This window comes from Macaca mulatta, chromosome 9 (assembly GCF_049350105.2).
Source record: "Macaca mulatta isolate MMU2019108-1 chromosome 9, T2T-MMU8v2.0, whole genome shotgun sequence".
NCBI lineage: Eukaryota > Metazoa > Chordata > Mammalia > Primates > Cercopithecidae > Macaca > Macaca mulatta.
Genome location: NC_133414.1, coordinates 134,763,424 through 134,768,924, shown reverse-complemented (window position 1 = coordinate 134,768,924; position 5,501 = coordinate 134,763,424).

The following is a 5,501-nucleotide window of genomic DNA, read 5'->3' as shown; positions in this document are numbered from 1 at the left end:
TCTACACAGGTAGTTACTGTATGTTCATCTTATCTTACGTAAAATGCTTATTTACTGAGTGTGAGAAAAACTCATGATTGACTATCTCCTACCTGCTCCTTTTCTTAAGACTTTAAAAATGTTTTGAAAGTAATTGAGTTAAGATTATTGATTGAGAAGGAAACAAAATCAACACAATGAAATGTAGGAACAGAGATGCAAGAGAAGCTGCTTAATCCTACACCTTCCAGCCCGAGCGGCACGGCATAGACATGTGGATGACCATACCCTCCCTCTTTCCCTTCCAGCCATCTTTTCCCCTTTAAGTACTGAAGCCCACAAAATCATCTTGGGACCACAAGCTTTTTCTGTGATTGTGTGTGTGTGTGTGCGCGCGTGTATGTGTTTGTTTTTTCAATTTCTGGTCATGTTCTTAATCTCGGCAAAATAAACTTTTAAATCAGTTGAGACCTGTCTCAGACACTTTTTGGTTTACAAATTGGTGACCAACTAAAGAGACTCTGAGTGGAGGTGCCCCTGACCTTTGATGAATCTCCTGTGGGTGCTTGGTCTGGCTTGGGCTATCTTTATTTCTCAAACCAATGGGACAATTTGCTGAGTCTTGGGAGCTTCCCCACTCCAGAGAATCCCTGATCTCCCCCAAAACTGGGTGAGATCTAAGGTTTATTTTGCTGTACAACTCCTTTTCTGGAGTTTTACTCGCTTCCAACAAGGAAGGTAAGTTTGTTTTCCTGCTTTCGATGACATTGGAAACAGGAAAGTAAGTCCTTCCTGGAATTTCCACTTACTTGCAACAAGGAAGTTGAGTTTGACGTTTTTTTCCTGCTTCTAAGATGGTAGAGAGCAATCTTCAGCCTGGGACCCATTCCTAGGTAAGTAGCTGAGTTGGGATACTGTGTTGAAAATTCTCCTTACTGACTAAAAGTTAAGACTGATAACCTGCTGGTCTTAATTTCTCCTTACCATTAGAGTGTTCAGTGGGGCAGGTGGTGACACAGAAACCTTCAAGGTCCCTTTGACTAAATGCAGACTATGTCAACTTCTCAGAGGCCCTGAGGAACACGTACATATTGGCTCCTTCAGTTTACTGCTTCACCAAAATCTCCAAATAGCCATCCTCAGTCATCCAAAAAATACAGCTATATGAATAAGAAGAATAATCATATTGTTTGGTTTTTGGGGTTTTTTTTTTTTTTTTTTTTTTTTTTTTGGTCTTTCTCCCATTGGATTTGACCAACTGTACTGGGCTTGGTCAAATCTGGATAATAATTCCAAATTATGGAGAATGAGGCCTCTGAATTGGCTAAAATCCCCCACAGCTGCAAAAAGAAAAACAAAAAAACAGGCTCTTGGTTTCTCTGTTCACTTCCTTTCTTAAAAATTGTCGTTTCACTTGCTTTTCTTCCGTCCTGTTGCCATCTTCAGTACCAAGTGAAAGAAAGATCTAGAAAAGGCTTCTAATAATTGGGATCCCTTAAAGAGCTCAGGATAAAGGCACCACTCACTCCTTTTAGGGCTGTTCTTCTTTCTTTGTGGAGTTTCAACAGTCATGGGCAGATTCTTCTCATGTCTAAAGCTCTTCTGTCTTGTATTGCATTACCTGGTTTCTTTGGCTTTGGGGGGTACCAGAGATTACCTTGTACTGTGAGAGGATCAGACTTTTGTGTATGTAATGGCAGACGACAGCTACAATTTTAGGGGTGGCTGAGGATAGTTGACAGGAAATGGTAATTACTACATGGAGATACTCCTTTCTTCACACATTTGGATAAGAACATTGTGGTTTAGTCCTTAAAAAATGCATGCTTTCTTGGCCCCATTCCCCAAAGAGCTCTGCCCTAAAGCCAGTCATCTAATCAAGCTAAGTTAAAAGACCACCTATCATTAGCCGGGTGTGGTGTCGGGCCCCTGTAGTCCCAGCTACTCAGGAGGCTGAGGCAGGAGAATGGCGTGAACCTGGGAGGCAGAGGTTGTGATGAGCTGAGATCGCGCGACGGCACTCCAGCCTGGGCGACACAGTGAGACTCCGTCTCAAAAAAAACCCAAAAAAACCCAAAAACAAACAAACAAAAAAACACCTATCAAATTAAGTCACTTTAATAAAAACATTTTGTAAAGAAAATTTACATCATTAAAGGAAATCTCTGTTTTGTAAGGAATCTCCGTCTCTGCATCTGTACTGCTAGGAACCTTAACTGGGGGAAGACAATGGCTTAAAGTTTACATAACAGACCTTGACTTTGTTTAGGTCTAAGTCTGTGCCTTTGAGATGCACATTTTCTACCCTGTTTCACCAAAGCCGTGTCTTTGGAGTTGTACATTTAGAGTTGCTTAGTTAACAATTATTTTGGACGTGGAACAGATCATCAGGAGATTAATAATCTAAAGTAGGGAACAGAAAAATTTTGAAAACACACCAATATCTTCCTCTGTCTGTGTCCATCTATAGAATTATATGTGTCATGTGGAAGTGATATTTCTCAACCAAGTTATATGAAAGAGCTCTAATTAATTGTCTTAAAGAAAAGTCTAAAGAACTCTAATTGTCTTAAAGAAAAGTCTAAGTGTTTATTGGACTAACAGAAACTAGTTCAGAGGCTTTTCAGTTCACATGACTCTGGTAATCTTTGGTAAGATTAATTTGGTAAATTTAATTTTCTCTGTTGATTTGAAATCTTAAAGTCATGTTATGTTAAATTAAGTATTCCCAGAATTTTTACCGGGAATTAGAGTTACTAAGAATTAGAGAAATAGGAGAATAAGACGTGGTTTTGGTGAAACAAAAACATAAGGATATGGTTTTTGCTTAAGAAAATGTATTTTTTTTTTTGTAGTTTAGAGGACCATTCTACTGGTGTTAAGATAAAAACTACTGCTTGCATCCAACCATTTTTTAATAAACTGGTGAGTTTGTGTTGATATCTCTTGGTTAGAGTTCCAAAGTAAAAGCTATAGGATCTTTGTATGAGTGTGTATGTGTGCTTAGATGTATTTACGTGTGCATACATTGTGGCCAGAAGATACTAAATTGGCTTAGAAATAAAGGAGTACTCATAAATTAAGGAAATATGCCCAAATGTGTGAGATGGCCCCATGCACTGGAGCCCTTTCAGCACTTTCTTGAAGAAAACTACAAAACAAAATAGAGGACCAGTGACTTAGAAGCCCGCCTGAGCAGAGGAGACCAGCCCCTCACCCATGGCCACAGTTACGGGAGAGCAGGTTGCTGTGGGGGCAGCTCCACAGGAGCAGCTCTGTGCTGAGCAGAGTGTGTCCTCCAGGATGATAGGCCTGCAGCCCTGGCCAGACTGGGCACTTTCCAGGGCCAACACTTCAGCCTGATCTTGCACCCCTCGTCTTCACTTAGCCCCCAGTGCATCTCCTGCTCCCAGGAGGGAGCCCAGAGGCTCTGTAGGATAAGAAGATAAGAGGGGCACATCCCAAAACAGCAGAAATATGGGAACCTTCTGTACTGGTTTTCCTATTGGCTGAACCTTGAGCCTCTTGGTGACAGGGACAGTCGGAACCAAAAAAACCTTTGAAAAAGGAAAGGGTCAATAGGAAAATGTTCCAAACATCTCACTCCTCTCACCCCTGGAGAAATAGCGACACAAGAAATGCTTGGCTCATTCAGCCCTGTCCTCCCCTCAAGCTCCTTCTCTCTGTTCCCTGAATTACGGCCTTCATGAACATACCATTATTTTCTGCCTTATGAAAACAAAGTTTGTGTAGAGGGTTGTAGCACTGCTTGTGTAAGAGCTGTTTCCCAGGTGTCCTTCATTCTAGAAAGCCTCGAGTAACTTAGTGGGGGTCCTGACACCACCCCATGTCTGGAGAGGGAGGAGCCCTTAGCCTCTCAGATTTCATCACCTGTCTCAACCACCACTGTAGCCTGTGCTTGGCTTTGTCTGGAGTTGATGGAAATGTGACTCCCACGTTAAAATCCATGATGATGGCCCTGGGATAGCAGGGCAGTAACTTATTGCTATGCTGCTAATGCCTTCCGTAATCTTATCATACTAGTCACAAATTCATTCATTTGGGAAAAATGGCTTGAACCCACAGTTAAGAGTTTCCATAGTGGCAGACAAAAATAAAAATGCAAATAACATTTTATGCTAAAATCCACTATAGATTTTCATGGAGTGACTGATGGGGCAAAAGGAGAGAGAGACACAGTCACCTGAGGAGTTTAAAAAAGTGGCATGGAAGAGGTAGCCTTCAAGGTGCACCAGGAAACACGAATAGAGGACCCTCAGAGGAGGGCAGATGAGTCAGATGGGGAAGAAAGATGTGTTCCAGGCAGAGGGGATGGCGTGAGCAAAAACATGACTCTGCCAAACAGTTGGTGTTTCCAGAAGTCTCCATGCTTCATGCCCAGCACAGAGAGAGGCTTCCAGAGGGGAGAAAAATGAGAATGGAGAACAGGTGTAGAAGCCAGGCTGGGCAGGACTTTAAGAAGCCATGCTAGGATGAGAAGCTTACCTAGAAGACAGGAAACAGGTAGGGAGTTATTAACAGGGTCTGAAAGTGGATTCAGGCTTATTTTACAGGCCTGCTACTTTACATGAGTGGAAGATGAAGTAGAAGAGGTCAAGGTCGACTCCATCCTAGAAAACTTACAGCGCATTCAGCAAAGACAACTCACATCCTGAGCACTCACTTGGGTGCAGGAAACGCCAGCAAGGCTTGCTCAGTTGGCTTCACTAGGATGGTCCAGATATAAGGAAAGTTGTTCCAGAGGGAGTTGATGGACCAGCCCTGAAGCTTGCGTGAAGAGGCCCTCATATTCCCCAGGCTCTAAAACCAGACGGGAAGGACGTCAGGGCACCTCAAGGCTGCTCCGGGACATGAGGGGCTATGCCATTCCCGGGGTCCATATCCTTGTTCATCCTTCCGACTTCTCAGACCTCGGGAACAGCACACAGCAAAGATGCCCAGTGTGTGAGGCTCCCACCAACAGCATGGGCTTTTCTGTTTCACTCAGAGTTGTTAAAGGGACCCATACCCAGATTTGAAGGGCTTTTTCTTCTCAGTCAGTAGGAAACCGAAGAAATGTAACATGAATCCCTAAAACATGCTTTATTTTCACCACATTTGGCAGATTTTTGAGCAGAAAACCAAGGCCAACACCTCATTTGTGTTCCCTGGAGTTCTTTTACTACTGCAGGCCAAAGAGACAGCAAATCATCAGTTCTGCTTCAAGACAGACGGCATTAGTCAGAGTTCTCCAGAGAAAGAGAGAACCAATGTGATAGACGATTGATAAAGAGAGATGATAGATAGATGATAGGTAGATAGATGATAGATAGATAGATAGATAGATAGATAGATAATAGGTAGATAGATGATAGATAGATATAGACAGATAGATTTGATAGATAGATAGATAGATAGATAGATAGATAGATAGATAGATAGATAGATAGATAATGGTAGAGAGATGATACATAGATAGATATAAATAGATAGATCATAGATAGATGATAGATAGATAGATA